Source organism: Halyomorpha halys, unplaced genomic scaffold (assembly GCF_000696795.3).
Source record: "Halyomorpha halys isolate HHAL.00 unplaced genomic scaffold, Hhal_1.1 Scaffold64.1, whole genome shotgun sequence".
NCBI lineage: Eukaryota > Metazoa > Arthropoda > Insecta > Hemiptera > Pentatomidae > Halyomorpha > Halyomorpha halys.
This window is the reverse complement of record NW_027116348.1, coordinates 1,139,912-1,148,341: the sequence shown is the minus strand read 5'-3', so window position 1 is coordinate 1,148,341 and position 8,430 is coordinate 1,139,912. Positions and strand designations below refer to the sequence as shown.

The 8,430-nt window shown below is 27.6% G+C and overlaps 1 protein-coding gene across 2 annotated transcripts in view; it reads right to left on the bottom strand.

The window, feature by feature from the left end:
* The window catches only part of LOC106692638 (glutamate receptor ionotropic, NMDA 3A), a 553,673-nt gene that overhangs the window by 431,518 nt on the left and 113,725 nt on the right, over positions 1-8,430 (bottom strand). For both annotated transcript variants that reach the window (XM_067053147.1, XM_067053148.1), the window contains exon 2: positions 7,261-7,294. The gene's annotated coding sequence lies outside the window, so the exon portion shown is untranslated. The remainder of the gene's footprint in view (positions 1-7,260; positions 7,295-8,430) is intronic.

The following is an 8,430-nucleotide window of genomic DNA, read 5'->3' as shown; positions in this document are numbered from 1 at the left end:
ATTTCTTTTTCTTTGCTCGAATAATTATTTAAGATGACAGATGAATTAAAATTATTCGTTATTTTCGACATCGGATGTTGCCATTATCTTTATTCCAGATCATATTATTAAACACATCTAATTATAGATAATTTTATTTGCTGTATATTATGTAAAATAAATTTTACAAAACAGTTGGCTACAGAGCAGTCCTTCGGGGCCTTGACTGTGATTGCACCCTATAGATAATGACTTATCACCCACAACTGACGTTATGTGAGATTTGAATATATATATCATCTTTAGTTATTACAAAATTACGGAAAAGTAAATAAATGTGGTGCAATCGTAATCAATTTGAGATATGAAAAAATAAATACAAATAAAATAGTAGTACAAATTTCATCAGTACCATTATTCATGTAAAATGACAGAAAAATCTGTCTTTACATGTTTTATTTCTAATCATTAATTTTTGTTCTACCTAGTTTTTAGATTTCATGGAATTTCATTCATTCAGTTATCTTTCATTCATAAATATGTATTTCTTATCATTTCAGACAGTCCAAGAAACTTTGTTAAGTTTAATTTTCTTTAATATTAAGTGTAACTCTTCTTTTATCTTATTGTTTTATAAACAATATATTTTTTCATATCATTTTTTCATCATCATCATCATTTTTTTTTTTTGTGCTATTGCAATATTTATTTCATTTAACCTTCTAATTTTATCCTACGTATATTTAAATATATTATTAAAGAAAAATGTTCTACTAGATGAGCTTAATTTTTAATTAGATCTTGTGAATGAAAAGTACTCTTCCTTATTTCAATTTTTTTTAAGTATTTATTTCATTAAAACCAATTACCACGTTTCGGGTTTGTCACCCCATCATCAGGTATCGACAACAAATTCTAAAATTCATCTATATGCAATATGCATGCAACAATTAATAAATATAAAAACAATTAACTGATTAAATATATCTTTTCTCCTTATTGGTCCTATAATGTTAGCAATAACTTCTTGTAGTTATATCTTATACTGGAAGAATTTCATATATAATTAGATCTAGTGCATAAAAACGTACTTTTCCTTTTTTTAAGTATTAATTTTATATAATTTTGATTCAAAAAATCCAAAGATTTCAGATCACAAAAGAAATAGAAAAATAACAGAAGCAATGTATATATCACCAAAAACATAGATAACGCTATTAATTTTAAGATAGATACCAAAAATGTATCTACACATTACATAGATATAGTAAATCAATTAGTAATTTATTGTAATATAATTGAATTAGAGAGTAAGTAAAACGAATTTAATACATTAATGTGTTGTTGTAATATGTATTTTAAAACAATTAAAAAAAATATTCATAGTTATAAAAAAATAGTCATCTTTTGTAGAATAGAGGTAGGAGAGTATTGACTTGATATATAATTTATTTGTTATCAATGGTAAAGATAACCTGGTTTTAGGAAGGTTTTTCATATCTCCTTATTAAGAATATGCTTGCTTTCTAAATGATTAAAAATGTTATATTAGTGACAGCAATATGTTATTATTAGAAATATAAGACTAATATGGAGAAAACAAAATGTAATTTTAAATAGACGTTTAATCTTGTAATGGTTTTATATTTTTTAAAAATAAATTATTATATATTGATAAGAGTTATATGCATGGTATGAATTTAAAAATATGTTGTAGATTCCTGATGATGGGATGACAACTCCGAAACGTTGTTATTATTTATTAATGATATTAAATAAATAATTAAAACAAGGGAGAGTGCCTTTTCATTCACAAGATCTAGTTAACAATAACATATTGTTGTAAATATTATAAATATCAATAACTAAAAATACCAAGATAAGGAGATCTGAAATATCTAGCCGAAACCAGGTTATCTTTACCATTGATAACAAATTGATAGACTTGATTTATAATCTATTAGTATTATGTATTTGTAATTATTAATATCTATATTAATGACAACAATGTGTTCTTGTTGGCAGTATATGACTAATAACAAGAACACAAAATGTAATTTTTAAAGATATATTTATAAAGTGTTGCGTGCATAAGATGAATCTGAGAATTTGTTATGGATACGTGATGATGCAGTGACAACCCCGAAACAATTTTATTGGTTTTAATGAAATAAATAAAAAATAAAATAAAATATTGAAATGTACTTTTTATTCACAAGATCTAATTAAATATATCAGTAAATTCATATGGGCGCTTTATAAAGATTTTCATAAATTCATTATTATTAAGATATATTTAATTTATTCATAAATATTGATATTAATATGAGGTTACGAGCCCATGAATGGCGTTCAATTTTAAACTTGACTGCTGCCACGAGAAACATCATCAAATTAATCTTCTCATATTCTCACCTTTTTTTTTCAGTGTGTCAAGCATAGCATCAGGTTTAAACGTTTCAAATTTAGACAATGACTCTCCTCAACCTGGTTATATAAATTTTTCCATGCATCGTATTTGGCATTCAACAGTGCGTAATAGTAATCCGTGCATTTTTCCAAGCTTTCACTGATCGGTATGATTGACATTGCTATGTATCGAGGCATTAGCCATGATTTCAACAATATTTCGTTTATTAAGGTTTTTTCCTATCTGTCCCCGATACCTGGTTAGGGCAGGAGTCTCTTACTGCGTCCCCGGATATGAAACCATCTGTATTAAGTTTGTCACATTACCAGAGACCCCTGAGAAAATTAGATTGGCTAACCTTTAAGTGTTCTAACAAAAATGATAGTTTGTGACGAGGGACCAGAATCAAATTAACCAGGTGCAGGCCCTTCCTGGACATGTATAACTTTTTTTACATATCCTTGGCCCTGAGGAGGGGGACGCCTGCCTCGGGAGTCTCCGGACATCGAGAACCAATCATAGAAGAGATTTAAAAATAAGGTAACGCCCCAAAAGAGAAGTGGGAGAAAAATACAGAGGAAATCTAGAAGAGAAGACGGACACACTCAACAAGAAGGCTTAGACGGAGAAGGACCACAGTCAGGAGGCCGACTTAGAGGATGCACATCGATACCTACGATAGACCTGGACATCCCTTATGAAACAGAAGACACCTACGGCACTACATCCCACGGCATCAGCAGCTATAAGTATAAATTAACTAATAAGTAATCATGTAATAATCTATATTTTATAGCAAACTTTATCTGAATCATTTGAATCATTTTAATCATAATAACAAATTGTAAATAAATACTGAGTTTCTTTATGTAGTTTATATACTATTATATAACCCAATATATCACTCTTTATTATCCTGTATAATTAATGGTAACAACATTTTATAAATATAAAGGTATTTAATTGGTAAACTGGTAAACACACAAACAGCCTTTGGAAAGGAATCCAATTATAATAATAGTTTTTTAGGGCTCAATTTATAATCAATTAATTAACTTATTTTTGGATAATTGTCATCAGCGATTATCCTGGCATCCCAAGTAAATCTGCTACTAGTATATAGCAACATCATGTTTACAGGATATTATAACTATTGTATTGATGTAATAGGCATATTATGATAATACAGTACTCCATGACAAAAAGATTATTATTATATAGGTTGGACTACTCACCCCATCAAGACAGGCTTGCACAATAAAAAGTCCAATTATCAAAGCTGGTTTTGTGTCAACCAATCTGGTTGTACCCTTAACGATTCGGCCGCCCAAACTACCCTTTCAATATCGAATTTACACCAACACAACCAAGTTTTATCTTGTCAGTACTTAGTGTACCAAAAATCTACAGATAAATTTTGAATAAATTAATGAAAAAGTGAATGAATATTAATCAGTATCATATGTATTAGTATAGTAAAAAAAATCTAGATTAAAGTCATATAATTAGCATATATTTGATTTAAAAATGGCACTTGGCTTTATTATTTTGGTTTATTGTATTCAATAAAATAAAAGATTTTTTTTTTATGAAATAGACAGATTGATAATTTTCTCATAAAATATTTTAGTTCCTGTACAAAATAATAATAATAATTCACTACAAATAGAAAATGGAAAATGAACATTACTAGAGTTTAGGGTTCAGCTAATCATACTTTTTCGAGGCCTTCCTCTGTGTATTGCATGTAAATCATATGTAAGATTCCATCAATTTTCAACTTCAAAAAATGTTATCCTTAGTTTGAATATTAATATTAGTAGTAGAGTGTCAAATACGAGAATTTTAGTTATCTTACCTCTTGCAATCACAATAAAGCACACTCTAAAATGTAGTAAAACATAATTACTGCGATTGATCACTAAATTCTAACAAACCATTTCTACCTTCTAGATACTGTTCCTATTTTTCTATATGAGAAAAGGTACAAGGTTTATGGAGAATAAAGATGTAAACTCTGGTAAAACGCATACCGGTGACGAATGGGGTAATAATGGACATCACTAATAAGTGAGGAATCGTGTTTTCTTTACGTTCGATTACAAAATAGGGCGATTATCTATATTTAATATTACATTTATCAACATATGTATTTTTTGTTTCAGGATCATGCTACAAAAGAGAAACATTTGAAGATCCTGCAAAAAAAAATTTAAGGTTAGGCAGTGTGATTCGTATCACCTAAAGGAAAGAAGAACAAAGAAGGTTCACTGTGCAATAGACGAGACAGAAGAACTGGTGATGGCAGCGCATGCGCGGGAGGTATCGGGCAGAGAGAGAGAGAAAAATCATATGTTTTTATCGTTGGTTGTTTTTTTTAATGAATGGACATTGATGTAAAGTCTAGAGTATTTTTTGGTTTCTCTGTAAGCTAAGTTAAGTTTAAAAACTGTGTATTGAGAAGTGATCTTTCTCTCTCTCTGCCACGACCAGCTGAGTGCAAGTACGTACGCATTATTGTTCACCTTTGGACATAGATAACAATTGTATGTATTTTAATTGTAAGTTAGACTATAAATTAGTAATAAGTACATAGATATATATTTAGTAATAGGATAGATATAATTAGAATAAGCTAGGATAGGGCCTTAGTTAAGATTGTTCTTTTTAATTTACAATTAGTTTAAGTAAATATGTATTTCAATAAACAATAAAAACAAATGTTTCTTTTTGTGGAGATGTGAGTTAAAACAATATTAATTAACCTTGCAATTTGAATACATTATAACTGTATCATAACTAGCCAAATCTGTGGATTGTTTAAAGGAGTCATCATAGCAAGTGTGTGACATGTCTTAGGAACCGCCTAGTGGTCTAAGAAGATAAAAGCAAAGTCACCAAATATCTTACAATAAGATAAGTACAGTATTTAATTAGCATTGTAAATACATAAGTACAGTATTGAAAGAAATTTACAATTGAAATTTTACTTTATGTTTCATAAAAGAATTAAGTTTCATCCTAAACCATCCAAAGCTGCAAATTTTTAGGGGTGTAATTATAATCACCGACTTGCCAAGTTATGACCGTGACGTTTATTAATTTCATAATTGCGCTAAATTATAGTTATTTCAACTATATTAACCTTAAACTTTTGAATACAAGATAGTGTATATGATTAGTAGTTAAAATGTTTGTCATAACTTATATAATGAAGCATATTCTTCTTCAACTGTAAAATAAGAATAATAACTATCTCTACCATGACTTCGGGTTTATTTATTTTTTTTAACGACATGTATCCAGAATGATATCTAACAGTAGCACCTTAAACTAGAATTTTATGATTACTAGAAATCAAAACTATTGAGTAGAATCATATGAACCACATTACATTCTCTATTTTTTATTATAAAACTAAATTACAATAAACATTTTTTTAGTAGTTTATATTATTTTTAGCATATTTGCGACGTTTAGGCACAGATTCATTGGCCATTCTCAACACATAATCCACCTCACTACAATCACTCTACTAACGTATAATTTCAGGCATGCAACAAATGGAAGTACTTGTAAATTATTAGATACATTTTTTTTTTTTTGTCTTGTGTTCCTATTTTCAGCTATAACGTAGTTGATATTTTTTTCATGTTTCAGTTTAAAATAAACAAATTAATATCATTCCTCAAATGTAGAAATATTTTTATCATAATTAGGGATTTTTTTTAAAAATAATTTGGAATCAAATCCTAACTTACATTTTAAAATTCAGCAAAATATTTTTCACTTTTTTCTATTCGTCTGTTACACTAACTTAGTTGAGATAAGACTGAGGCAGTAATTGGTTAATGTCGCACTCTATTGGATTTATTGTTCATCTAGTCCTATTCTCTGCAAAATGTAAGTGGCGATTCTTAATTGTTTTATCTACTTAGGACTACAACGAATGTTACGTTTAAATTATTTGTGTATGCTTTATAATTTCGACTTTCCTCTATTTTTATGACTTCTACAAGTACTTACTTGTGTTGTGGGCATGAAATTGTTTCTAATTAGTGTGACCGGGTCGAGGAGGATTTTGTTTTTAGAATATCTAATGAATTACAGAAACAGAAATGTCATGAATTCTTTTAACATAAAGTAAAACTATTTATTGTTATATAGTTTTTGATTGCAAATCTAGGGTGTAATGGGGTCCATATGACTTTTCCTCAATCATACTGATTTTTACCTAGAAATTAAAAATAAATCCCATTAAGAAAACTAACAACGAATTGAAGATGTCCTTGAAGATGGCTAAAATGGCCGAAACGTTGGACTGTTGAAAAATAAAAAGTGTTGAGACAAAAAAGGATACAAGTTTTGATTTATTTAATAAATATATTTTATTATTTATTTATAACCTAAAACCATAAAAATAATTCAATGAAGTTCTTTAGCATTATTTCAAGATAAACATTAAATATGAATATAATTAAAATATTGCAGAAAAACATATGAACATGAAACTAATATTAATATTCAAAGTTTTACTAAAAAAATAGGGAATGCTATTTCTACTGCACAATTATTAGAGATCACTTTTTAAGTATCTACATAAATTAAAATACATTCGTTAATTAAAAAAATACATTCTAAAGCTACAAATTATTTATTCTCAATGATCACTGTAATTGATAAATATGAACTTAAGTATGCACATGCTTAATTTAGGCCAAATCCCTTGACTAGATAACTGTATAAGGAACTCGTAAAGTGCTGAATCCCCTCAAACTTTTTCAAAGAGGGTGTGGAAAAATAAGGAGAGCAACTGACTTGTTTTTGTTTACACACATTCCAAAATGGAGGGAAAATGTCAATAGACTCACCTCACAAACACTTCAGTCCACATTTCATTTTTCTCTGTAACAAAAATAAATATTTTAAGTTAGCTATTTCAATATTGTAATGATTATTATAAGTACTTTATTAACTTGATTATCATGGAACGTATATGGACTTTGTTTACTATTTAATTCTTAAAATTACTTCTGTACTAAGCTATTAATAGTTTTAATAGAATAAACAAATTAATTACTTGCTTGTGTAAATCTGTTTTAGTTTACATAATGGAATAGGATAATAGCACACAAGGAATAATGTTGATAATTTTCTCACAGATTGGAATCAATATAATATGAAAATGTTATTAATTGAGTTGTTTATAGGATATAAACACCCACAGAAATATAAATATATATCATGAGGTAAAGGACTATTGAATAAATTGTAGAAAGAACACACACACAAAATTAATAAAACTGTGTAGAGTAACTACTAAATATAATATATGGAGAAGATGGTTAGGATAACGGTCAAAAAAGAACAAATAGTTTTTAACTATTAAATATCTGACGTTTTGCCTAGGATTTATACAAAAACCGACATTTTAGAAAACCGGTTTTCGAATAGTAATTTTTCCAGAAAACCGGTTTCGAATTTTTATAAAAACTTTTTTTGCTTGAATATTCTGTAATTCGAACGAAAAATTTTAACAGAAAATTTAGAGTGATTAAAAGCAGTTTTTGACTGAAATTATTTACTGTTCAATTTTATTGATAGTAAAATTTTTTTATGCAATTTAGTAAAACAAAGAAATAATAGTTGACCAGGATTGTTGTTTACGCATAATTTTCACATCTAAGAATGTAAATATTTTTATAATAATGAAACGAGCTATTCAGCAAAGGGTTCGAATAAATAAAAACAATATATTTTCGTATTTTTATAATAACCATATTATTTTTTTAAAAAACGATGTTATTAGATACAGATGGACACTTATTAAAAACAATTAGAAAATATATAACTGTGTACTATATAATGTAAATTATAATCAAAGCCGAAAGACAAGAGTAAATAAAGTTTATGCATACACACTTATTAAAATCAATTTTAGTTTTAAAGACAATTAAGCAAAGGACCGAGTATTTCCTATTCCGGGCAATTTTAATACAAATTTAAATATTCTATTTATTTTTTTGTTTAATGAAATATGA